The sequence below is a fragment of the Lepidochelys olivacea genome, assembly GCF_965140295.1.
Source record: "Lepidochelys olivacea isolate rLepOli2 genome assembly, chromosome: 6".
In the NCBI taxonomy this organism is placed as follows: domain Eukaryota; kingdom Metazoa; phylum Chordata; order Testudines; family Cheloniidae; genus Lepidochelys; species Lepidochelys olivacea.
Window position 1 is genome coordinate 4,116,559 of NC_140416.1, and position 26,722 is coordinate 4,143,280.

The 26,722-nt window shown below is 49.6% G+C and overlaps 1 pseudogene across 1 annotated transcript in view; it reads left to right on the plus strand.

Moving 5' to 3' along the window:
* LOC311522636 (up-regulator of cell proliferation-like) overlaps positions 1–23,789 on the plus strand; it is a 42,881-nt pseudogene extending 19,092 nt beyond the window's left edge. The window contains exons 3-14 of the transcript in view: positions 9,168–9,339; positions 9,856–9,913; positions 17,064–17,195; positions 17,591–17,670; positions 17,932–18,037; positions 18,567–18,575; positions 19,372–19,467; positions 20,210–20,314; positions 20,680–20,815; positions 21,590–21,684; positions 22,743–22,895; positions 23,685–23,789. The product of the transcript in view is annotated as an up-regulator of cell proliferation-like (transcript). The remainder of the gene's footprint in view (positions 1–9,167; positions 9,340–9,855; positions 9,914–17,063; positions 17,196–17,590; positions 17,671–17,931; positions 18,038–18,566; positions 18,576–19,371; positions 19,468–20,209; positions 20,315–20,679; positions 20,816–21,589; positions 21,685–22,742; positions 22,896–23,684) is intronic.
* The last annotated feature ends 2,933 nt before the right edge of the window (positions 23,790–26,722 follow it).

The following is a 26,722-nucleotide window of genomic DNA, read 5'->3' on the forward strand; positions in this document are numbered from 1 at the left end:
GGGGATAAAATTGGACCCCGTCAAGGCTACCCCTCCCTCCAGTACCGGGACACAGAATGTGCCGTGGAAGTTAAGGTTAATATGAGAAGTTAAGGTTAATATGAGAATCTTAACTTGAGCATTTCTTGACTTTATTAAAAATTGTAACCTTAATAATACATTAATGTAATCTGTGTGTACACGTAGTGATGATAATTGTGAGACAAGTTATAGAGGGAGCTAGTAACAAACCCTATATTTAGATTGCCTCACTATAAAAGATTCTCATGATTCCCTCTTCCTGCCACACACAATATCTAAGACCTCTATTGTTGGAATCAGAACAGAAAGATAGTCCCTGCCCCAAACAGCTGACAATCTAAATATAAGACAAGATAGTGCAGTAAGTACTTTAGGATTCAGCCAAAAACTTTTTCTTTCTAATATGGACACATTTCTTTCTCAAACATATATACAATTACTGATAGCTCAGAATTATACTGGATGAAGATCATGACAAGCAATGATAGACTTACCCCATTCGTACCTTTTACAAAAGACCAGGTCTAAACTTTTGACTGAAATGTTCCAACTGGAAAGTTTGGTTTGGATATAATCAAACTTTTTTTTTTTTTGAAACTCAAAAGCCACTCCTGGAAAACACTAGTGAGTAAGGCAACAATTACAAGGGTACTATGAAAGAGGTTTATTAATTGATGATAGTCCTTTAACTATATCTTTAAAATACCTTTTAATATTTTATTTATATGCTATTTTATATCATATTTGGGGAGGTGTCAAGGTTCCTTCCCCACTCTGAACTCTAGGGTACGGATGTGGGGACCTGCATGAAAACCTCCTAAGCTTACTTTTACCAGCTTAGGTTAAAACTTCCCCAAGGTACAAAATTATTTTACCCTTGGATTTCCACTGCCACCACCAAACTTTATCTGGGTTTACTGGGAAAACATAGTTTGGACACGTCTTTTCCCCCCAAAATCCTCCCAACCCTTGCACCCCACTTCCTGGGGAAGGTTTGGTAAAAATCCTCACCAATGTGCATAGGTGACCACAGACCCAAAGCCTTGGATCTTAGAACAATGAAAAAGCATTCAGTTTCCTTACAAGAAGACTTTTAATAGAAGTAAAGGAATCACCTCTGTAAACTCAGGATGGTAGAAACCTTGCAGGGTAATTAAATTCAAAACATAGAGAATCCCTCTAGGCAAAACCTTAAGTTACAAAAAAGACACACAGACAGGAATAGTCATTCTATTCAGCACAGCTCTTTTCTCAGCCATTTCAAGAAATCATAATCTAACACATACCTAGCTAGATTACTTACTAAAAGTTCTAAGACTCCATTCCTGTTCTGTCCCCGGCAAAAGCAGCATACACACAGACACAGACCCTTTGTTTTTCTCCCTCCTCCCAGCTTTTGAAAGTATCTTGTCTCCTCATTGGTCATTTTGGTCAGGTGCCAGCGAGGTTACCTTTAGCTTCTTCACCCTTTACAGGTGAGAGGATTATTCCTGTGGCCAGGAGAGATTTTAAAGGGGTTTACCCTTCCCTTTTTATTTGTGACAACTATTCATCGAAAGAAAGAAAGAAAGAAATTAGTAGTCGTTACATATCCTGCTTTCTTTGTGTGTGTCCATCTTCCTTAGATCATAAGGTCTTTGTATTGTTAAGGAAAAGTTAGCACATGTGACTCCATTTTGGTTTGGGGCCCACCATTGTCTAAAAGCAAGCCCATCATGCACCAGGAGGAGTGTTCCTTAGACACTGCATCCCTGTGAAAATCCTCCTCCTTGTCTCCAGCCTGCCTTGACTCCCAGTATCTGATTTTTGTCAGTCTCTAACTCCGTATCTCCTGGCCTGTGATGTGAGGCCTCCCATCCTGATAATAAAAGTTCCTGATGCATGGCTTTCGGACCATGCTGTGTAATTAACATACTGGTTTAGCACGAGGAATGCACCAAGCAGGGATAGGTGGTAGATAAGAAAAGGGTTTGTTTATTGGCTAGGTTTCTGATGCACGAGGGCAATACGCTTTGCTAAAAAGTATATAACCTTTGTATAATCTGTATTCGGGGTCCCCTCCTGGCTAGCAGGGGGGCACCACACTCGAGCGTAATAAACTTGGTGTTTTGTGGGAACTCTGCAGTTGTGGACTTTGTTTATGTGCCTCAGCCTAGATTCGAACTGTGCGTGACCTATCAGGTATAATTCGTAACAGCATTTGTGTGCGTGTCCTACCAGGTGTAATTCGCAGCATTTGTGTGCATGTCCTACCAGGTGTAATTCGCAGCAGTTGTGTGCGTGTCCTATCAGGTGTAATTCGTAACAGTTTTAGGGAGTGTCCTTACTCTTTCTGTTTTGTAAAGCACACACGACTGGTACTGAACAGATAAATAATGGATACATCACCAAAAAACAAACCAAAACCAAAACAAAACCCACCTTTGTCATAAAGGTTGGTCTCCTCAGTAAAGTAAGCCATAAAAATTAGGACCAAGGCTACAAAGTCAAGTACTCTCAAGTTAGGAAATACCAGAATGAGTATTGCCCATGAAACATTAACTCTGCAATAAATGAGGCAGGGATCCTGCAGACAACAGACTCCTTCAATACACAGCCACAGAGCAAAGAATTCTGTGCACTGAATAAGGCAGGGGTCGAGAGGGAAAAAAATAACATGGGATCATGTAATTAACGTCTGCATCGTTGGGCAAAGGCACAAGAGGACTGAATTAAGGGTGCCACGGCAACACTTATTTGGACATTTGCTAACCTGAGAATGCTAAACTTCTTAACCTTTTAATCCTTTTGAAAACCTTGACTTTGTATTTCCTAATTATTTGATGGTTTAATTTATTGATGAAAGCTAACCTAAGAAGCGTTAAATGAAGGGTTTTTGGTTTCTTAATTTCCTTCGTTTTTGAATAGAAAGAACATCTATTATATATGTGCTGTTTAAACAATGAAGCTCTTACTCATCTATTGTTTTCAGTATATATTTTATTGCCATTCTTATCTTTGTGAAGGTCCCTTTTCACCACTCAGTGCTGTGTTGATCAGAGTATAGAAAGTAATTAAATTAAACTGTATTAAAATAAAACTCATTTTATGCAACTTCAGTATCAGTGAAAGTTCTAAGCTCTAATCCCAAATTTGTAAGAAGCAGATAAACAATATCCAAGTAAAAGAGCAGGAATTTTGCATCTTATTTTCACTGAGCCTTTACTAAGGAAAGTAGCAAACAATTGCTCTTTGAAAAGAAACACTGTACAGTACCACAGTACAAACCCAAATAAGCGCAGCAGGCGGCTGCCCTGCTTATCCAAATCTGGTCCTGTTTCATTACAAACTTCCTTTCTGTGATGATGTTCTGGTAAGAAGGGGGCAATCAGTTGTCAAAGGCAGCTGTTGCCATGGCAGCCAGGGGCTAGTCATTCTCCCCAAGTGTGACAAGGAGCTGGAGGCAGGGAGCGCTGAGTGGTGGATTATCTCTGATGTCACAATGCTACTGCTCAGGCAGCACCCGTGGGCAGCAAATGTGCACTGTGTGTGGGGGGGAAATAGGCTTTCCCAGTGCTCCCGTTTCCCCAGATTTCCTAAAGAAACCAACAACATAACACCGAATGCACATTAGTGATTGTTCCACACACATGCTAATTAGTAGCTGAAATTTGATTCAAATTCCCGATGGCATGTTTAGAAACCAGTGTTCCAAAACAAGGAGAGACCTTGTAAAACAGAAAATTTGGATGCTCTGGTGTACTTGTGGTTGTGTTAAATATTGAATACTGCGACTTTAAATTTTGGGCACGGTTCCTGGACCTACTTGCATGCTAAGCAGCGCAGTGGGGGTGTAGCAGCAGTCAGTCAGCAGGTACCCAGTGAATTGTGCCTCTCTGTTATAGGCAGAAGCTTACATTCTCTCCTTCTGATTTTGGGGTTCTTATGTGTTTTTGTTCTGGTCTTAAGAAACAAATTAGCGAGACATTGCAAACTTCCAGCAAGAATCATTTATGTTTTTCTCTAACTTCTCTGCTTGTGTGCCAGAAAACCTAAAAGACACAATCTCATAAAAACTGAAATAAAATTCTGCAGCCAAAAGTCCTAACTTCCCCCATACTAATTTCCCCCTACTCTTACTGACATCTTCTGGTCAACTGTTTGAAATGGGCCACCCTCATTGCCACGACAAAAGTGATTTTTCCTCCTCTGGTATCCTACTCTTAATTGAATTGTCTCGTTGGAACATGTCCATCTCCTTGATATTTCGTTTGCTGGGAGTCCCAACCAAAATGGGATCGTGGGGGAGTTCAGAGGTTGTTGTAGGGGCGTTACAGCATTGCCACGCTCACTTCCGTGCTGCCTTCAGACCTGGGCTCTGAGGGCAGCAGCCAAGAAACTTTCTGAAGTGAGAGGAGGTTCTAAGATGTGCGGATGGGTCCCTGCTGCTGAGAGCACCTCAGCTGGGGGCTCCTACCTACTAGTCCCCTGGCAAATTAACGCAAGGACCAATTTGGGGGCATCCAGAAAAATGGACCCCTGAGCCCCAGAAGGAACTGCAAGGGAAGCCCTGAGCCCCAGCTGCGGATGCCGGGAAGACACCCAGAGTGCCGAGAGCAGTGGGGAGGGGCATGAAAGTCCTGAGCTCAGCACCCCAGCCTTGGCTGCAGCCACGGGGGTCAGAAGCCCCTAGCCCAGACACCCAGAGATGTGGCTGGAGCAGAAGTTCCAAGGCCAAACCCCTGAGCCCAACGCTGGGCTGATGCAGTGCACTCACTTCTGCATGCCTCTGGTGCACCTGACATCCCCAGCCCAGCAGACAAACAGCTAGGAGGCCCCTACTGGGTTCTCCTGGCTGGAGGGATCCCAGCAGGACAGGGAGATCGGATTTCATGGGGCAGGGCTAATTCGATCTTGCCAAGAAAGGCACAACAAGAACCAACAGCTGTCAGTTGAAGCCAGAGAAATTCAGATGAGAAGTAAGGCACACATTTTTGACAGTGAGGGAGACTAACCACTGGAACAAACAGAAAAGGAGGACTTGTGGCACCTTAGAGACTAACACATTTATTTGAGCATAAGCATTCGTGAACTACAGCTCACTTCATCAGATGCATGCAGTGGAAAATACAGTGGGGAGATTTCATATACACAGAGAACATGAAACAATGGGTGTTAGCATACACACTGTAATGAGAGTGATCAGGTAAGGTGAGCTATTACCAGCAGGAGAGAGGGAAAAAAACAAAAAATAAAAAATCTTTTGTTGTGATAATCAAGGTGGGCCATTTCCAGCAGTTGACAAGACCGTCTGAGGAACAGCGGGTGCTGGCGGGGGGATAAACATGGGGAAATAGTTTTATTTTCTGTAATGACCCATCCACTCCCAGGCTATATTCAAGCCTAAATTAATTGTATCCAGTTTGCAAATTAATTCCAATTCAGCAGTCTCTCACTGGAGTCTGTTTTTGAAGTTTTTTTTTGTTGAAGACTTGCCACTTTTAGGTCTGTAATCGAGTGACCAAAGAGATTGAAGTGTTCTCCAACCCAGTTTTTGAATGTTATAATTCTTGACATCTGATTTGTGTCCATTTATTCTTTTACATAGAGACTGTCCAGTTTGGCCAATGTACATGGCAGAGGGGCATTGCTGGCACATGATGGCATATATCACGTTGGTAGATGTGCAGCTGAACGAGCCTCTGATAGTGTGGCTGATGTGATTAGGCCCTATGATGGTGTCCCCTGGATAGATATGTGGACACAGTTGGCAACGGGCTTTGTTGCAAGGATAGGTTCCTGGGTTAGTGGTTCTGTGGTGTGGTGTGTAGTTGCTGGTGAGTATTTGCTTCAGGTTGTGGGCCTGTCTGTAAGCAAGGACTGGCCTGTCTCCCAAGATCTGTGAGAGTGATGGGTCATTCTTAAAGATAGGTTGTAGATCCTTGATGATGCGTTGGAGAGGTTTTAGTTGGGGGCTGAAGGTGATGGCTAGTGGCTTTCTGTTATTTTCTTTGTTGGGCCTGTCCTGTAGTAGGTAACTTCTGGGTACTCTTCTGGCTCTGTCAATCTGTTTCTTCCCTTCAGCAGGTTGGTATTGTAGTTGTAAGAATGCTTGATAGAGATCTTGAAGGTGTTTGTCTCTGTGTGAGGGGTTGGAGGAAATGCAGTTGTATCGTAGAGCTTGGCTGTAGACAATGGATTGTGTGGTGTGGTCTGGATGAAAGCTGGAGGCATGTAGGTAAGCATGGCGGGCAGTAGGTTTCCGGTATAGGGTGGTGTTTATGTGACCATCCCTTCTTAGCACCGTAGTGTCCAGGAAGTAGATCCATTGTGCGGACTGGTCCAGGCTGAGGTTGATGGTGGGATGGAAATTGTTGAAATCATGGTGGAATTCCTCAAGGGCTTCTTTTCCATGGGTCCAGATGTTGAAGATGTCATCAATGTAGCGCAAGTAGAGTAGGGGCATTAGGGGACGAGAGCTGAGGAAGCATTGTTCTAAGTCAGCCATAAAAATGTTGGCATACTGTCAGGCCATGCGGATACCCATGGCAGTGCCGCTGATTTGAAGGTATACATTGTCCCAAATGTGAAATAGTTATAGGTGAGGACAAAGTCACAAAGTTCAGCCACCAGGTTTGCCATGACATTATCGGTGATACTGTTCCTGATGGCTTGTAGTCCATCTTTGTGTGGAATGTTGGTGTAGAGGGCTTCTACATCTATGGTGGCCAGGATGGCCTTTTCTGGAAGATCACCGATGGATTGTAGTTTCCCCAGGATGTTGGTGGTGTCTCGAAGATAGCTGGGAGTGATGGTAGCGTAGGACCTGGGGAAGAGGTGGATTCTCTGTTTCCTGGTATCCTCCCATCACAACTGGTTATCATTCTGGAAGGTGCCATGGCACCTTTTTGTGAATTACAAGCAATTGGGCTTAATATGGTGGTAAGTGTGTGAAATGTCATAGCCAGTGAAATAGAGGCCGGATTAGGAGATCAAATAGTTTCACAATCTATGTCTGTGTGGAAAACCCAGTGTGGGGTGAGGAATAGACTCTGCTGTTTTACTGGGTGGCCTGCTCGCTCCCCAGAATCAATAATGAGCAAGCGGGGAGATCCAGGGTGCAGCTCAAACATCCAGCTGGGCTGGCCAGGGGCAGACATCAGGCCTGCAAGGGAAAGGTGAGTGTGGCAGTGACTTCACAAAGGCCTTTGGCAGGAACTCAGCCTATTGGGCAAAGATGATGAGGCGGGTGTGACCCCACAGAGCTCCCTTGACAACAGCCCGGCAGGACAGGGGTGCGGGGCAGGGGGAACCTCGGAGACCCCTGTAGCCTTGCTGCAGCAAGCCTCCATCTCGCGGTCTCTCAGTGGGGACCAAGAGACGGTTGGTGTGGAGGAGATTCTCGGGATTATTTTTATGACTGTATTGATTGTGTGGAAAGAAATCGTCATCTGTGTAGAAGGTAAGAAAAAATATAGGCTCTAAGTAGAAGATGGGGGACCCTATCCTAGCAGATTCAAAGGCATCCCCACCCTCCCAGTGAAAAAGTTTTTCCTAATATCCAAGCCTTCCACACTGCAACTTGAGATCATTGCTCCTTGTTCTGTCATCCGCTAGCTCTGTGAATTTCATGAGAATCAATCTTTCATTAGGAAAATAATTCAAAAATACAAAGACAAAAAATGTGAATTGAAATCTATCCATACTGATCTTCAGTGTCTGGGGGGTGTGGGCCTCGGAGGCCAGACTGAGACCCTCATTGGCTAGGGACACCCAGGAAGCCAGTAAAAAAATTCCAGTCCTCTTTGCAACCAAGCCTCCATAATCCAAGGAACACCTGAGGGCTGCGGGAGATAGAGGAGTGCTGAGAATGTCTAACTCATGATTGAAAATACAGAGATGTGTTATTGGCTTTGGATGGGGGACAAGTATCAAATCTGTTGGGGTTCTTGCCCCAAACAACAATCACCCATTGTCCTTTAGAGCACAAGGGCTCTAACACGCCTGACGTGCTCAAATCTCTTGCCTGCTAGGACTTAGAGAATTTTCTCCATCTCCATGATAGAGAGGGAAAGAGAAAAGAAGTGACCTCTCTTTGGTCACAAACCACGGTCATGCTGGAGCTAGAAAGAGAAGCATAAGAAAAACGTTGCATGAAAATGTTTTGCATTTAAAACTGATTTCTTAAACAAAGGAAATTTGAAGTGTGGTTAGTGAACTAAAATGATACGTTCTGGTTTTCACGTGTTTCTAGATTTATGAACTAGTATATCCATCCCCTCACACCTAGTTTTTATCCATAGATTGAGGGAGGAAAAGAAGTTGCCTGTTTTGTGAACTCTCAATGGCTTTCTTGAATTTCAACGAACGAGTCATTGAACTGAACTCTTTGAATAAACTGAAAAGAAGACAATAGTTTCTGCACCTTCCAAGGAAGCTATTGCTGTCCAAAGCTGGCTTAGCATTTCAGCTAACTTTGCTTCCAGGGCTTTAGCTATCATGTCAGTGGTGTGACTCTCTCAAAAACTTGGCAGTGAACATGTTCGATTTCATGTTATTTTTTCCTCTTCTCTTTAAATTATTGAAGAGATTTTCATAAATTTTGCCCTTAATTTAAAATAGATGATTTTTTTTGGTCAAGCTGGGCCTTACAAATCTCTAAGGATGAAGATTCCACCACCTCCATAGGTCACACTCAGGGCCAGGGAGACTGGGAATAGAAGAAAATCACCAGTGAAAGCCAGGAGTCCAGATTCCCACCCCCCTGCCTCAGTCACAACAACAAGTCACACTCAGAGCCAGGGAGACTGGGAATCGAGTCCCGCTGGCACTTCCCAGCTCTGGAAGGGACTGTTCCTCTAGTGGTTAGTGCGGGAGCCTGGACAAAGGCTCCATCCCCGGCTCTATCCCTGACTCCCTCAACGACCCTGAGGCAGTGGCTTCTCCTGCCCAGGCCTCTGTTTCCCTCACTGGGGCTGGGGACACTCCCCTACAGCCCTTGGGTCATCACGCTTCAGGAATGTGCGTGAGGTACGAGGAGACCTGGAGATGGGAGGTGTGCTGCTGGCCATAGGTCAGTGTTGTGAACCCCCGGTTGCTAGGCTGAGTTTATCCATCCCCTGGCAGTAAAACATCATCTTGTTTTCACAGCCACTTTCGATCTGCAGGCTTCTACTCCCTGCTCTGCTGGCAGGGCATTGGGCAGCACCCTTACCAGCCCACCTGGGTGCAGGAGATCAAGGAGGAGGGCAAGAGACTAGGCCTCGGTGAGTATCTGCCACCCAGCGCTTTCCCATCTAGAGCAAGTGAGTGGAGTTCTCCAGAGCCATCCCCAGTGTGGTGGGAATGGGCCAGCAAGAGGGCTCCCAGCCCTTCCCTTGCAGGAGATTGTTCCCCACGTCGAGAGTCTTTGGGGAGGGCAGAACCTGCCAGGTGCTGAACACCCACAACCGCAATCAGTGGGAACTGAGGGCGACTCCTCCCTCCCAGCATTGGCACCTTGTGAACTTTTGCTGGGGACTGTCCGGGTGCTGCTCTTTCCCTGGCCTGGGAGGGAGCGGGACCTTCTGGGGTGGAGGGAGCTGCTTGTCCAAACTAACAGAGAGCCCCACTGCTCTGAAAGGACGAGACTCCCCTGGTGTCACAGGGCCCCAGGGGTGAGGGGGAACGTTGGGAGCAGCCTGTGCTGTGAGCTGCTGCCAGTGGGTGTGGACGGCAGCCCCCATGCTCTGGGGTGGGGTGTGTGGTGAGGAGAAATTGCCTCAGCGGAGGGGAGGTGGATGGAGGAACAGGCAGGCACATTAATGAGAGGCTGCCTTGAACCCAGACTCATGGCTGCTCCCCACTCATTCCCAGGATGCAGCGGCTGAGGCGGATGCTGAGGAGGAAGGCCGGGCTGGTGGCTCCGGAGCCGGTAGGGAGCAGCGGCCGGCTTTCCCAGGAGGAGAGCGGCCCCTCTGTCCCCGCGGGCGGGGAAGAGGCCAGTGGCCAGGCGAGGAGGAGGAGCTCCCTGGCTTTCTGGAGGAGGAGGAAGACATCGGCTCCCTTAGCATGCCCTGAGGCCCCTTCTGGTCCCAAATGGAGGTGGCCCAGTGTGATGCTATGTAGGAGGGACCCAAGAGAGGGTGGGAGCCTGGGAAGGTGGCTCTGCAGCTTCCTTCACAGGAAGCGGAGGAGCCAGGAGCCGCACCCCAGTGCCCAACCGGAGCCATCCACCAGCCTGGCCACCGAGGAGCCCCCAGCCAGCCCAGAGCAGGAGCTGGGCGACTCTGGCACGGGGACCAGCAGCTCCTCCTTCTCCCGAGGGGCCAGCAGCCCCTCCGTGGGGTCTGAGAGCCCTGAGGCTGAAGGCTCCCTCTGTGCAGGTGAGGGGAGACCCACGGGACAGTGGGGAGGACAGGGGCAGCGGGGGACTAGTAACACCCTGTCAAGGTTTCTTCCCTACTCTGAACTTTACGGTACAGAGGTAGGGACCTGCATGAAAGACCCCTAAGCTTATTTTTACCAGCTTAGGTAAAAAAAACTTTCCCAAGGTATAAACTTTGCCTTGTCCTTGAACAGTCTGCTGCCACCACGAAGCATTTTAAACAAAGAACAGGGAAAGAGACCACTTGGAGACGTTTTCCCCCAAAATATTTCCCCCAGCCCTACACCCCCTTTCCTGGGGAAGGCTTCATAATAATTTTTACCAATTGGTAAAGGTGAACACAGACCCAAAGTCTTGGATTTTAAGAACAATGAAAAATTAATTAGGTGTTTAAAAGACAAATTTTAATTAAAGAAAAGAGAAAAGAGTCACCTATATAAAGTTAGGATGGTAAATACCTTATAGGGTAATTAGATTTAAAACAGAGAATTTCTTGAGGCAAAACCTTAAGTTACAAAAAGACACAAAAACAGGAATATACATTTCCTTCAAAGTTAGTAACAGCCCGTTTGTTGAGCCATTTATGAAACAGATTTGTTATTTGGTTTACATAAGCCACATTAGTTCAGGCCTTTTTTAAGGGTTTGAAATTTAACTTTGTAAGTTTTAGGTGTAACTTGAAATTGGCAATTTGGCTGTATTGCGCAACAAATGGCCTGTAATATCTGGCCAAGCCTAAGAAGGATTGGACCAGTTTTTTTTTTTTTACTTTGGGACAGGCCACTTTTGGATAGCATTCACTTTGGCCTGTAGGGGGTTGATAGTTTCTTGACCCACCTGATGTTCAAGGTAAGCTACTCTGTTTAGGCCTATTTGACACTTTTTAGTCTTAACAGTTAGTTTTGCCTCCCTTATGCTCTTGAAGACTTTTTGTAGGTGTTCCAGGTGTTTTGCCCAGGATTCCAAAAATATGGCCACATCATCAATGTCTGTGACTGCACATTTTTCCAATTCCGCTAGGAGACCATCTACAAGTTTTTGGAAGGTGGCAGGTGCATTCTGCAGCCTGAAAGAGAGCACATTAAATGCATACAGCCCGACATGTGTGATGAAGGCGGACATTTTCTTGGCGGATTTATTTAGCGGTACCTGCCAGTACCCCTGGGTTAAGTCCAAGATAGGGATGAACTGGGCCCGTCCCAGTTTCTTCACTAGTTTATTTGTTCGTGGCATTGGATAGTTGTTTGGGAGCGTTACAGCATTCAGCTTATGGTAGTCCATGCAAAAACGTATTTCCCCATTTGGGTTGGGAACTAGAACCACTGGAGATGCCCATGCACTGCCAGAGGGGCAGATTACACCCATTTGTAGCATATCCTGGATCTTCCATTCTATAGCAGTTTTAGCTTGAGGAGACACCCGGTAAGGTCGGGCTCTAATTGGGTGAGCATTACCTGTGTCAATGGAGTTGTATGCCCATTCAGTCAGTCCTGGGTGGCTGAGAACGTCGGCGTGTAGCTAGTGCACAGCTCCTTGATTTGCTGTCGCTGCATATGCCCAAGGGTCATGGAGAGGTTTACCTTTTCCACACCACCAGCACTTTTTCCTTTGTAGTAGACACCTTTAGGCCACTCAGCGTTATCTCCTCCCTGGGCTGTAAACTGACAAATCTTTAATTCTTTGGAATAAAAGGGCTTTAGAGAATTAATATGGTACACCTTAGGCTTTCAGTTGGAGGTGGGGAATGCTATGAGAAAATTAACAGCTCCCAGGAGCTCTTGGACCATTAATGGCCCTTCCAACAAGCTTTTATTCTGTGGGCCTAGAGTGCCTTCAAGACCATGACCTGGTCCCCTACACTGAAGGAATGCTTTCTGGCATGTTTATCATACCAGGCTTTTGGCTCTTTTTGAGCATCCTGTAGGTTTTCTTTGGCAAGGGCTAAAGAGGTTTGGCAGGTGTTTTGCAGGTTAGTTACAAAGTTCAGAATGTTAGTTCCTGGAGAAGGTGTAAACCCCTCCCATTGCTGCTTTACCAACTGTAATGGCCCCTTAACCTCGTGGCCATATACAAGTTCAAATGGTGAAAACCCTAAACTGGGATGTGGTACAGCTTTGTAGTCAAAAAGCAACTGCTGCAACACTAGGTCCCAATTATTGGAGTGCTTATTTACAAATTTACATATTATGGCCCCCAAAGTTTCATTAAACTTCTCCACCAGGCCATTTGTTTGATGGTGGTAAGGAGTGGCAACCAAGTGGTTCACCCCATGAGCTTCCCAAAGGCATTCCATAGTTCCTGCCAGGAAATTAGTTCCTGCATCTGTAAGGATGTCGGAGGGCCAACTTACACTGGCAAAAATGTCTGCTAGTTCCTGGCACACACTTTTAGCCCTGGTGTTGCTTACAGCTACTGCTTCTGGCCATCGGGTGGCAAAATCCATGAAAGTCAGTATGTACTGCTTTCCTCTGGCTGTCTTTTTTGGAAAAGGAGCCAGAATATTTACAGCTACTTGCTGAAATGGAACCTCAATGATGGGGAGTGGCTGGAGAGGGGCTTTGACCTGGTCTTGGGGTTTTCCCACTCTGTGGCACACCTCACAAGACCGGACATAGGTAGAAACATTCTTGCCCATTCCCTCCCAGTGGAACGACTTTCCCAAATGGTTTTTGGTTCTGTTCACCCCAGCATGGCCACTAGGATGATCATGGGCTAAGCTTAATAGCATTACCCGATACTTAGTTGGAACTACCAACTGTCTCTGAGGATGCCAGTTTTCCTCGTATCCACCAGAAAGAGTTTGCTTGTATAAAAGTCCTTTTTTTACAACAAACCTGGATTGATTCGAAGAGCTGAGAGGCGGTGGGTTGTTCCGTGCCGCTGTCCAAGCTCTCTGGAGGCTTTGATCTGCTTTCTGTTCCGTCTGGAACTGTTCCCTTGATGCTGGAGACATCAATTCCTGATTGGATTGTGGACCTGGGCTTGGTCCCTCTGGAAGCGATGCAGGTGATGGGGCTGTTTTAGTTGACTGTGAACCGCTCGTGGCTGGTGCACTATGTTGGGGTTTAGGCTCTGGCTGAGCCTCTTGTGTAGGGTTATCTGCTGCTGCCAGTGCAGGTTGGGTGGGGCCCTCTGGTGTTGGGGTTGCAAGTACTGGATTCAGTGCTGGCAATGGGTCTGGTGCTGTTTTTTTTGCTGGTTCCAGTTCTGGGACTGGCTCTGTCTGGGTCTCTGTGACTGGATTCACTCCTGCTGTTGCAGACGTTTGTATGGGGTCGGGTTCCAATATCTTTGAGTGCGTCCTGGTAGAAGTCTCCAAAATAGAGCTAGGTGTGACAGCTTGCTTAGCCTGTCTGCGGGTGACCATTCCCAACTTCTTGGCTAGCTTCACATGATTGGCCAAGTCTTCCCTCAACAGCATGGGGATGGGATAATTATCATAGACTGCAAAAGTCCACGTTCCTGACAAGCCCTTGTAGCGAACAGACAACTTGTCTGTAGGCAAGTCAAAACAGTTGGCCTTGAAGGGTTGAATTGTCACTTGGACCTCTGGGTCAATTAAATTGGGGTCCACTAAGGAAGCCTGGATAGCCAATACTCCGGTGTCCCTCCATTTTGTGACCTTCTTCCTGCCCACACTCACAGTTTCCCTCCACTCTGAGGGTGTCTGGGAGGCATCTGGGCCTGAGGACCTCTGGTGTGATTTTGGTGCAATGAACTATAATTTCCAGGGGTTCTTGGGGCAGTTGGGCTTGACATGTCCCGGCTTGTTACATTTAAAACTTTGCCCAGCTGACTGGTCACTGGGGCGAGGTGGGTTGCTGGAGAACGGTGTGGTGGGACAACAAGGTGTCTGGAGTGTTCCTTGGGGTGTAGTTGGGGCCTTGGGCTGCCCCGGGTAGTAGGATGTGGTCTGAGGGTGTCCCTTCTGGTATCCGCTCCAACTGTGACCAGGGTTGTTCCTCTCTCCTCCCTCCACCCGTTTTGTTCCGGTTTGCCTCGCCTCTCTGGCAGTCTGGGACTGCTTGTATAGATCAGCATAAAAAGCAAGACTTCCTGCTGAGTTCATTTTTTTATCCCATAAACACTGCCATCTATCATCCTTGGACATATTCAGGAATTGCTCCTGTATTATCAAATCCCGTATTCCTCCAAAGCTAGTTACATCCTGTCCATTGAGCCATTTCTCAAACAGATCTGTTCTCTGGTTTACATAAGCCACATTACTTAGTCCAGGTCCTCTCTTAAGGGCTTTCACTTTTACTCTGTAAGTTTCAGGTGTAACTTGAAATTGTTTTAAAACCAAACCCTTGGATTTATTATAGTTCGAAGCCTCCTCAATCACCATCTTATTGAATATGTCCAGAGCTCTTCCAGGCAATCTTGCGGCCGATCTGGTCATCTTGTGAGCTTCAGGGATTTGATGGAGTGTGCAAAGTCTCTCAAAGGTGAGAAAATATTCAGCAATATCACTGGATTCATTATACTGTGGACATAGTGTAATGGATTGTTGGGGAAGGATTTGTGGATTGTTGGGGAAGGATTGTTAGGGTTATTTAGTATATTCTGCCGAGCCTTTGCCTTCTCCATCTCCACTGTATGCTTCCTCTCTTTTTCCTTCTTCTCCTCTGCATGCTTCTTTTCTTTTTTCCTCTCCTCCATTTCTTTTTCCTTTGCCTCCATTTCTTTTTTTGCCTTCATTTTCTCTACCTGAGTTCGACCCATCTTTTATGTTCCTTTTGTTTTCCCTCAGCCTCAAATCTGGCTAATTGCAGCTTCTGTTGAACATGGCATTCTGTCCTCTTCACCTCTCTGTTTTTAACTCACTTTACACCCAAGAGTTAGAAATAAAGCAAAAAACCCAAAAACCCTGACTTGTAAAATTTTGCTGTGCTGTAACCCGATACCTTTTTTCTTTGATAGCTGTTCTCAGCCGACAGAAAACTCCTTTTGTTATGCCTGCTGCTCTGTCCCCCAGACAGAGAGACAAAATCTACAGCTGCAATCACCTTTTACAAAACCTTTTAAAATCCTGCTGTGTTTCTGGTCCAAAATGATCCCACCACTGCCACCATGTCAAGGTTCCTTCCCCACTCTGAACTTTAGGGTACAGATGTGGGGACCTGCATGAAAGACCCCCTAAGCTTGTTTTTACCAGTTTAGGTTAGAAACTTCCCCAAGGTACAAACTTTGCCTTGTCCTTGAACAGTATGCTGCCACCACCAAGCATTTTAAACAAAGAACAGGGAAAGAGACCACTTGGAGACATCTTCCCTCAAAATATCCCCCAAGGCTCTACACCCCCTTTCCTGCAAAGGCTTAATAATAATCCTCACCAATTGGTACAGGTGAACTGAGACCCAAGACCTTGGTTCTTAAGAACAATGAAAAATTAGTTAGTTTTTTAAAAGAAGAATTTTAATAAAAGTAAAGGTAAAAGAATTATCTCTGTAAAATCAGGGTGGTAAATACCTTACAGGATCATCAGATTTATAACACAGAGAATCCCTCTAGGCAAAACCTTAAGATACAAAAAGACACAAAAACAGGAATATACATTCCCTCCAACACAGCTTATTTTACCAGCCATTAAACAAAAGAAAATCTAACACATTTGCTAGTTAGATTACTTACTAACTTAACAGGAGTTGGAAGGCTTGCATTTCTGATTTGTCCCCAGCAAAAGCATTACACAGACGGACAAAACCCTTGATTAGTCCCCCGCCCCCCTCCAGATTTGAAAGTATTTTGTTCCCTCATTGGTCATTTTGGGTCAGGTGCTAGTGAGGTTATCTTAGCTTCTTAACCCTTTAGAGGTGAAAGGGTTTTGCCTCTGGCCAGGAGGGATTTTATAGCACTGTATACACAAAGGTGGTTACCCTTCCCTTGATCTTTATGACACACCCTGTGCCCATTGGCTCACCAAGGCGCCAGGACGGAGCCACGGGAGCCCCACTGACACCAGTGGGAGTGGCCCAGCCACACTCCATGGCAGGAGATGCTGGGCAGAGTTGGGGGAACTCCAGCCTCCCCTGATAATGTTGGGTGGGGGCTGATGGCCACGGGGCCCTGAGGCTGATGGGGCTGAGGTCATCTCTGGGAAGGGCAGGGTGGGGACCTTGATGCCATGGGGTTCCTTGTTGAGGATGGGGGACATTGAGCCATTTCTCTACCCTGCATTCTCACAGCAGTAGCATAAATGATGCTTTTCTCCTTCTCTCCCTGGTGTAGAGACCCTCAGTGCCCAGCTGGAGGAGGAGGAGGAGGAGGAGGATGTGTCCCCTGAACAAGACACCATCAGGGTCATCCAGCAGCACCTCCAGGGCAGAGTTGAGGTACAAAAATCTTCCAGCTGCACTGCCCCCAAGTCTGTCCTGCCCCTTGTTCCATCCCCACCCACATTCGGGGTCTTGTCCCAGAGAATCCATCACCCGCAATGAGGGGCACTTCTCCCCTGTTACCTGGCACCTCAAAGTGGGGGTGTTCATCTCATGCAGGCCAAGGTGTCCGCTTCCCGCAGACACTGCCCCAGTTACAACCCTAGTCTGTGCAGGGTGACACTGGTTTTGGGAAGACGGGCGGCTTTCCCTGTCCAACTCCAGGGAGGTCCTGAGACCTGGAGATTTTGTAGGTGGGGTGGGGAGGTCCCTACCTGACCATCTCTCTCTCTCTCTCTCTCCCACAACCCCACTCTTAGTGGGTGGAGGACAGGGCCAAACAGCTCCGCTTCCTCCACGCTGTCCCACGTCTGTGCTTGTCGGCACAGCAGCAGGGGTGGGACACTCTGGAGCCGCACTTCTCCAAAGCGGCCCTTGTGGAGAGCATTGCGGTGAGTGGGACCCCGTGCCCGGCTCCTGGGGTGAGGGAGCCCAACATGGGAGGAAGAGTTAGTGGGGCTGGAGGGGGAAGCAGAGGACAGGGCTTCCTGGGGATGAGGACTGGGGAGCAGGGAAAGAGGAAATTCTGACACTGATGGGGAACTGGCAGTGGGGAAACTGTAAGGCCGGAGGGGCAGCTGAGGCTGAGGGGAGGGAAGAATTGGGTGGGAGAGGAGGAAGGAAAGAGTAAGTTTGATGGATGGGAGGAATGGGGAGGCCAGCTGGTTAGGGGTGGGGGTGACACTGACTGTTTCTGCAGAGCACTTTGGCCTCCTCCCTGGGAAGCACCTGTGGGTCTACAGGGCCTGAATCTCACATGCAATTTTATCTCCTTGGGGTCTCTCAGGAGCTGATTGAAGATCTGCCCATGGTGTCTGAGCCGAGTTCCATCGTCTCCAGCTCCATGGCCGCGGTTTGCAGCCTCAGGTACCAGGACCCTCCCATCCAGCTGCTCTAACCCCGGTGCAGATCCTCTCGGGCCTAGATTAACCCCAGCCGTGTCTGTTTGCATCCCCCAGCAGAGGAGGTGGGAACATCCCCTCTTTCCTGGCTGGGGGTGATTTCACTCCCGTAACGTTACAGTGGCCATAGGGAGGGATCATTGCAGGGGAGGAGGGTCATGTGCATGACACTGCCAGCGCCACTCCGGTGCTGCCAAGCATAACACGGGCTCCTCTTTCCCTCCAGCAAACTGAAGCCACCACTTGCCCTGGAGCTGGAGTCACGCCTCCTGCGGGCTCTACAATACACCATTTTCACCATGGGCACGGGGCAGGACACCACCCACTTCCGGGTAGGTCATGATCCTACTTCTCTGTCCCAGGAGCAGGAGCGGCCTCTGGTCCCTGCCCCCTCGGTTTGATGGAGCTGCTGAGAATAGGGGAGGGGTGAGCAGAGCGGGGGGCAAGCCCGGGCAGGGCGTGTGGGGTGGGGGGGATGACACAAACTGCAAGGGAGGGCCCCTTCCCGCCAGTGAGGATTGCGTTACCCCTCTGTGGCTGATCCCAGCCTTCCCTCTTCTCCTCATTGTGTGCTCTGCTGCCTGGACTTTCCCAGGGATCCTACCTCCCACCCATTGCGGTTTGGCTTTTCCATATTCTGCTGGGTACCAGGCCCTGCGCAGAGAACTGCTAAGGGCAAGGATTGAAGAGCCAGCAGGCATCCAGCCATGAACTCTTGCTAAGTGTCCCTGCAGTGATGTGAATGGCAGAGGCCAGGATGTACCTTTTGGGTCTGGCCAGGGCTCCCCAGAGAACCCTCCTGGTCCCCTGAGAGGGGTAGCCCCATGTCCCATGACTGACGGGTGCTCCCTCTTCTTGCAGGCTCTCAAGGTTCCTTCCCCACTCTGAACTGTAGGGTACAGTTGTGGGGACCTGCATGAAAACCTCCTAAGCTTACTTTTACCAGCTTAGGTTAAAACTTCCCCAAGGTACAAAGTATTTTACCCTTTGCCCTTGGATTTCCACTACCACCACCAAACTTTATCTGGGTTTACTGGGAAAACAAAGTTTGGACACGCCTTTCCACCCAAAATCCTCCCAACCCTTGCACCCCACTTCCTGGGGAAGGTTTGGTAAAAATCCTCACCAATGTGCATAGGTGACCACAGACCCAAGCCCTTGGATCTTAGAAGAATGAAAAAGTATTCAGTTTCCTTACAAGAAGACTTTTAATAGAAGTAAAAAGAAAAGAATTACCTCTGTAAAATCAGGATGGTAAATACCTTACAGGGTAATTAGATTCCAAACATAGAGAATCCCTCTAGGTAAAACCTTAAGTTACAAAAAAGACACACAGACAGGAATATTCATTCTATTCAGCAAAGCTCTTTTCTCAGCCATTTCAAGAAATCATAATCTAACACCCACCTAGCTAGATTACTTACTAAGTTCTAAGACTCCATTCCTGTTCTGTCTCCGGCAAAAGCATCACACAGACAGACACAGACCCTTTGTTTTTCTCCCTCTTCCCAGCTTTTGAAAGTATCTTGTCTCCTCATTGGTCATTTTGGTCAGGTGCCAGAGAGGTTACCTTTAGCTTCTGAACCCTTTACAGGTGAGAGGATTTTTCCTCTGGCCAGGAGGGATTTTAAAGGGGTTTACCCTTGCCTTTATATTTATGACACAGGCTCTGCACAACACCTACTTAGAGAGCCTGGACACCATGCTCGGGGGCCTGCTGGCAGAGACCCCCACCACGGACAAGCTGCAGCACCTCTTGGAGGTGAGCAGAATGGGAGGGTCTGGGGGGGAATTTACCATGAACCCCGTGGGAGGGCTGCAAAGGAGAGACTAGAAGAACCATGTTTCCATTGTGTCCTCCCAGCTTGGACGCAGATGGCCACGCTTTCCCAGAGCCATCAGTGCATTTGAATGATCCGGGGTAGCGGTGGCGGGGAAGGGGCGGGGGCAGAGGGAAGGAGCTGGGACTGTCAGCCAGAGCTCTGCATGGTTCCATTGAGCACGAACAGTGAGCACCAGGCCTGGCTGGGGACTGACAGATTGAAACCCCTGTGCGACCTGGGACACAGGCCTCTGAGAAAAGTTACTGGCTCCTTTCTAGGGAGACCCTGAGATAGAGGAGAAGACTGAGGGAAACAGCTCTTCTGTCCTAGGGACACGGCAGTTCCTGGAGTGATTGTCCCCACGGCCCCTCCATCCATCCTACCAAGGCCTCTGGAGCTGGGGTCTGGGGGCACAGGGCATGTGCCTCGATCCTGATGGGCTGTTGAAGGATCAGGGGTTCAGAGCAAATAGACCAGCCCCAAGGCTGAGCTTTGTCCCAGGCTGGAGAGACAGTGACAGCTTGTGCCCAGCAAGATGTGGGCAGTGTCATGAACCCCCACATGAGGAGTCAGATATTGCACCCTGAGCACAAGTTCTCTGCCCCATGTGGAGTGGGAGAGGCTCGTTTGTAGAGCATGTAAGCCTGCCGGCTGACCCTCCCCTGCCTTCTTCTCCTGCAGCACCTCCATTTCTGGCTCGACTCCAGAAACACCCAGGAGAGAGCTAGGGCCATACGGAGCAGCGCTGCCCTGCTCCGATTTGCCACCTCCCTCTCTGGATTTGACGTAAGTGACCTTTGACCCCAGCATCCTGCAGAGCCAGGGCTTGAGTCAAATTCCTCATCCCCTGGTTAAGTGGTCCCCCCTGGCTCCGTAAGGGACTGCGACATTCCATAGGCCACTGGCTGGCAGGGTCGCGCCTGGCCTCAGTGCCCTTGTTACTCTGGAGAAGCCTGGCAGCTAGTGCTCATAGAGGGCCCAGGCCGTGGGTCCCTTTGCTCCAAGCTCCCTTGGGGGCAGAGAGAAAGAGGGCTCTTGTTCCTCTCCCTCAGTGCCTCCTACAGATGGATGGGAGAAGAGCTCTAGCCCCGGGGAGCTGGGGAGCTGAAGGCAGAATGTTGATGGATTCCCCCCTTCTCCTCCTCCACCAGACCTCCTCCGATTTCCCCAAGGCGGGCAACTTTGTGCTGCGGCTGGGTCTCTACCTCTCTGACCCAGCCGATGACATCAGCCGGCAAGCCAGGGCTGGGATCTATTGGCTGCAGAGGCTCCTGCTGCAGAGGAGGGGTAAGAAACTCAGCTGGGCAATGGGACCCCATAGAAATGAGTCCCTTGGAGACTAGCTCCAGCTGGCCATTGCGACACCAATAGAACTAAGGCCTCTGCTCTTAGACCAACTGCAGCAGGGCAGAGGGACCCCAATGGAAAGAAGGCCCCTGTTTTGGGCCCCCCACTTACTGGCCAAGGGACCCTACAGAAAGAAGCTCCCTCCTCTGAGACTGACCCCAGCTTAGATGATGACTCACACTCATCTCCCTAATTCAGGGAGAGAGGAAGGGGATGAAGATGCCAGGGAAATTGGCTGCTTTACCTCATAGCCTGGCTCTGTCCCCCAGTCCAGAGAAATCAGCCCCCCAGGGGGCTGCCAGCTGGTGAGGGGACAGGAACGGACCTATTGAGACACATGGAGGGAAAGAGCCCATCATGAAGGCAGGGGCAGGGACCACAGGGGATGGACACAAAGCTTTTAGAATGTCACCAGTGGGTAGCTAGGGCCAGATCCTGAAGTCAGTGGCTGTGGGGCGTTTTCAGCATTAGCAGCCACCATTAACAGGCACCCATGCCCAGAGCAGAATGACCGTAAGGGTCACCTGATTACTGTGATAAATGAGACAAATCCCCCTTCAGGTACTAAAGCACCTGGTGGGGACCCTGCCAGTCCATTGGGCCGTGGATGCCATGAGAACCCCAGCCAGTGTTCACCCAGCAAAGGGAAGAGAAGGAAACAGGCATTAAAGCCAGATGCCAAACCTCCCCAATGGGTGTGTCTTTCTCCCCCAGGGCTGAACATCAGAGAGGAGAGCGATCTGTGGTGTCGGGACGGGCTCCAAGACACCGAGCGCCTGGCGTACAGAAACATGGCCAGGGTTGGGGAGGTAAGGACTCTCCGCCAGGGCATTGCAGTAGCTCAGGTGTGGAGCTGTCTCCCCCTGCAGTGAGTGTGTTCTGTAGGGGGAGGGATAGCTCAGTGGTTTGAGCATTGGCCTGCTAAACCTAGGGTTATGAGTTCAATCCTTGAGGGGGCCATTTAGGGACCTGGGACAAAAATCTGTTGGATGATTTAGTTGGGGATTGGTCCTGCTTTGAGCAGGGGGTTGGACTAGATGAACTCCTGAGGTCCCATCCAAACCTGATATTCTATGATACTTATTTCCAGCAGACAGTGTTTGGCTGCAAGAGGCCGAGGAGCCTGGGCTGGACCCTTGCTAACGATCCAGGCTTGTGTGTGTTGCATGGATCCATGGTTACATGGCATAAAAGGGATCCTCTGGTGGGTTGAGTTAATGAAGGATTGTATCTCCAGGAATCTGGCTCTGCTGACTGTCTCCCTGGCTGACACCCTGGTGTCTGAGAGGTGAGCCCCTGGGCCAGTGAGTTGGGAAGCTCACACCAGCAATTGCTGGACCAGATCCTTGTTGGATTCCCTGCACCTCTGGAAGCACAGGCAGGGTGTGGGGTTTGCCGAGCACCAGGGCGAGTCAGGAAGCAGAACCTGCCCCTGCCCTGGGCGTTGTGTGAGGGACACTGAGCTCCTTTCCTGGGCTGAGTCACTGCAGCATATGTGACGCTCGTGGGATTGTCGGTGGGATGGGGAGCAGGAACAGAAGCAGATCGAAAAGGCCCCTAACCTCTAGCGGGTGAGCTGCAGGAAATAGCGCTGCTGGGAGCATTAGCGGGTCCTTTGTTGTCTTTGTGAGCTGGGTTCCAGAGTGCGCAGACACGTTCCCAGCATGTCATGGCACCTGTGGTGACTCCCGCTCCAGAAAGAGCTATTCCTCAGTGCCTGCAACCTCTTCCTGAAGGGGGTTCCTTGGTCCATGGGACCCCAAAAGTTGGCTGCACAAGGAGGACTCTTGTCCACCTTGTGAGATAGTAGAGGGATTTGGAGCCTGGTTCTGGACAATTGACAAGGGCTCTGGTGCTGTTGTTTTAGGTCTTTGGAGAGATCTTCACGGAAGGCCAGAAAAGATCTTTCCTCCAGGCAGCGCTTCTGGCCATACATGACCCCCAGCTCCGTGTCAGCCAGGCTGGGCTTGTGCTGACATATTCTATCCTGGGGGAAGCCGGCCAGCTGATCGGGAATGAGGTAACCAAAGAAGGATCAATTCGGGAGGGACACCCAGGGCCTTTCACCTCCAGGCCATTGACAGTCACTCCCATCCCAGCCCCTTGCACTGACCCGGGCAGGTGCCATTGTTAGGTGTCAGCTTCTCCCCTGAGCAGCTCAAAGCAGAGCAGACCCAGCTTGGCTATTTCCTAACAGGTGTCACATCAACATGACACGCTGCTATTGCTCATGCTAGGGGCTGCCAACTCCCCCTGTGAGAGTTTCATACCCCTCCAGGCCTCAGGCTGGTTCCTAGGGCCCTAGTATCATGTTATCCCAGCCACCACCTGCTCTGGGAGAACTGGAGGAGTCAGTCAGCAGAGGCTGCTGAAGTGCCCCATTCCCCAGAGCTACTGTCCATGGCATCATCTTAATAACGGGGGGGGGGGATCCCTTTGGGAAAGGTTTCCATCTCCTCTCACCCCACAGCACTGCTGCCCAGAGCCTTCCAGCCCCTCAGCTGGAGGGGGAGAGGGTGGATAAGGGGATTCTGGGGAGTGGAGCTTAATCCCTGGCTGGGTTGGGAGGTAGAATAGCTCTCACAGGGGGACTGAGAGGAAGGGGACAGGAGTTCATTCCACAGTGGTGGGAGTGGGGTTGGAGGTCACTCGAGAGGAGACAAGATTTCGTCTCGGAGGGTTGGGTGCGGGAATCTGTCCCTTGGATGTGGGGAGGGTTGGGGTGGAAATTTTGCTGGCTCCCAGTGCCGTTCATGCCCTTCATTGCCATGGGTGTCGGAGGCTCTGACCGATCCTTGTTCCCTTGCAGCAGGAGGACGTGACAGCAGCGATCATGGCGCACCTGTTCAACATCCGGTGCTTGCGCCAGGTGCCCAAAGCGCTGCAGGGGCTGTGCTCCGTGGGACAGCCTTGAAGGGCCCCCCCTTCCCATGCCCAGAACCTCCCACTCCCTGCTGCAGGTACTGCTCTTTCCTGCTGGGCCTGGGGGAGAAGGGCTAGGGGGAGGGGCCATAAACCCCACAGCACTGAGAGAAACCCAGACCGAGCACCTCGCTCTCACCACCCTGCCCCACCCTGACTCCTGGAGCTGGGGCCAGGCCAGATACGGTCCCTGCCCCCATGCCCAGAGGCCAGTTTCAGAAGCATCAGGCTTTCAGGGCCATGGGACTGGCCCAGAAATGGGAGCATCCGCAGAGCCAGGGTTTATCCTCAGTCATCATTGCATTCTGGGAGGGGTGGCCCGATGTGGAGCCCTCCCCTGTCGTCACTGCTCAGACCTCCCCATTGCCCATGTTACCCCGTCGCAGTGAATGTATGACCATCCCCCACCTGGAGCCCAAGCCACACACATGGTATCTGAACCCTTCCCAGACAGGAATGAAACTCCCCCCTAACACCTTGGGGCAAGGAAGGATCCTCCCCATCTGGCAGGTGGGGACTGAGACACAGAAGAAGGGCTGCAATCCTGGTCACACACTCCTGGGGGTAGATCTGGGAACTGGAGTGGATCCCAGGCTAGTCCCTTTCCCCGAGAGGCAACTTCACTTTCTGCCCTTTATTCTCCCCTCCTGCTGGGGGGGTGGGTCTCTGAGTGTGAAATGAACCAGGAGGGGGATGGGGTCCTGGCACAATGATTGGGTGGGAGCTGCCCTTGGCTTCGACCCCAGGGTCAGAGACATCTTTGTCATCTTGCTCTCCTTCTTTTATTCCTAGGAAGGGAGTCCCCCGCTTAGGGGTCTCTAGGGATCCAGCTGGGCAGTGCCTAGGAGAACCTGTAAGTCATCCTGGTTCCCGCCTGCATGCACCACCCTGTCCTGCCCTGCCCTCCGGTTCTTCATTGTTGACTCTGGTTTGACCCTTGGCTCCGGTCTCTGATTATGACTTTGGCGTGACCCTTCTTGGCTCCAGATGTTGCCTGCCCACCTTGATTCCATATCTCCTTGCCCTTCTTTAGCCCCGCTCCAGGCCCTCCACTGACCCGCTCCAGCATTGCCTTCTCCTCCTGATCTTCCCCAACCACTCGGACGTTGACTACCCGGCTTTGACCCTCGGCCTGTATCTGGACTCTGGCTTGACACTGACTTGGCTGATCTTTGCTCTCTGACTACCGGGCTATGGCCTTTGGCATGGATTTAGACTCTGGCCCTGGTTCTGCTTCTGCTTTGTCGATGGACTCTGATCTCGGTTTTGACCCTGCTGTGTCCCTGGACCTTGATTCTAGGACCACTCTTAGCCTCGGCACAATCCTGCACCTTGCTGCGACCTGTGCTCCCACCCCTGGGCATCATGATCAGATGCAATACATGACATTAGGTGGTGCAACTTTTTGGAGAAAAGCAGGATCTCTGCAAGTCAGTGGCCTGTATGCAACAGGGACACACCACACCAGGTGTGAACCAGGGCCTCACTACATGAGCCTGGCCTGATGATGTCCCTGCTGGAGCTGCACAATGGAAATGATTGAAAATGTCGGGGTTCCTTGAACCAGCCTCTGCCTCTGGACCTACTCCACCTTCTTGACTCGGACACCCGGCATTCCTGATCAATATCCGGATTACATGGATACCTTTGAAAGAAATGGGGACTAGTTGCCTCTGCACCAGGACTATGACTGCCCCCTTGACCTGCAACCTTGGTTGAAAGTTGCCTTCATCAGTATTTACACATTGGTGGAACCAGAATTAGTGGCTCTCCCTGCGTACAGGCTTGAAAACCGGTCCTAAGAGTTTATGAGCAAATTAGCGTTTCACACGGGTGCCCAGGCCCTTTTGGGGAAGAAGAAATGTGGGACTCTACTATGTCTCTCTTTAGACAATCAGCCCCTGAAAAAAAGGATCATTTGGAACCATAACCCCCAGTTAGGAATCCCACAATTGTTTGCTCGCAGGAAATCTGCAAAGTTGTTCATCAAACTTCATCTGTAAGGATTTCCAATCTAACACTCATTTGGGCAGGGGACAAATGGAAGGCAGATTTCAATGCACACTATGGACATTTTAACTGTCAGACATGCCATTTGAGCTAACTAACGGTCCCTTGCCCTTGCAACACTTCATCAGTGATGTATTTGGGGCCATTGTGGATCTGCACAGTGTCATCTATTCAGGTGACAGACTTCTTTTTTTTGGAGAACCAAGAGCAGCATGCGCACCAGACCTGAACCTGGAGAGGTTTCGGCAGCATAGTCTCAGCACAGAATTCGAAAAGCGTACCTCCGGCTAACTCTCCACAGAGTTTTTGGGCTACATCCTCTCCCCGGAAAATGTTACGATTGATCCAAATAAGGTGGAAGCCATTCATAGATGGGATGAAGTTTGAAGTCCTCAAGAAGACCAGTGCTTCCTAGACTTCACCCGCTTTACTGCTGCTTCGGCCCAGGGTTCTCAGAGCCAATAACCCCCACGAGAGCTCTCCTCCACATAATCGCCATGTTTGTTTGGTCACCCAAGTTCCAAAAAGCCCACAAACAGCTCACAACTGCCTTCACTACTGCACCTATTTGGAGACTCAGTGCTCATCCTGGAAGTAGATTCATCTACTATGACCACCAGGGCCTGCTTCATTAGCTGGTGCCAGATGTGGGCTGAAATTCAGACTTAGCTTGACTGATGTGACTTCTGCGCTTTCAGCAAGGCACCACGCACCAAACTCCTTGGCATTTCAGGCCTCTGGAGACCCTGCCCTGGCCATGGGCAGCCATTGCCAGGAATTTTACCGAATCAAATGGCCACATGATGGAACTGACTCTCATAGATCACCTGACCACGATGGCGTGCTTCATCCTCTTCTGAACATGTACCGTCGATTGATAGGACAGATCAGTTCCAAATTTGCAAAGGCCAATGA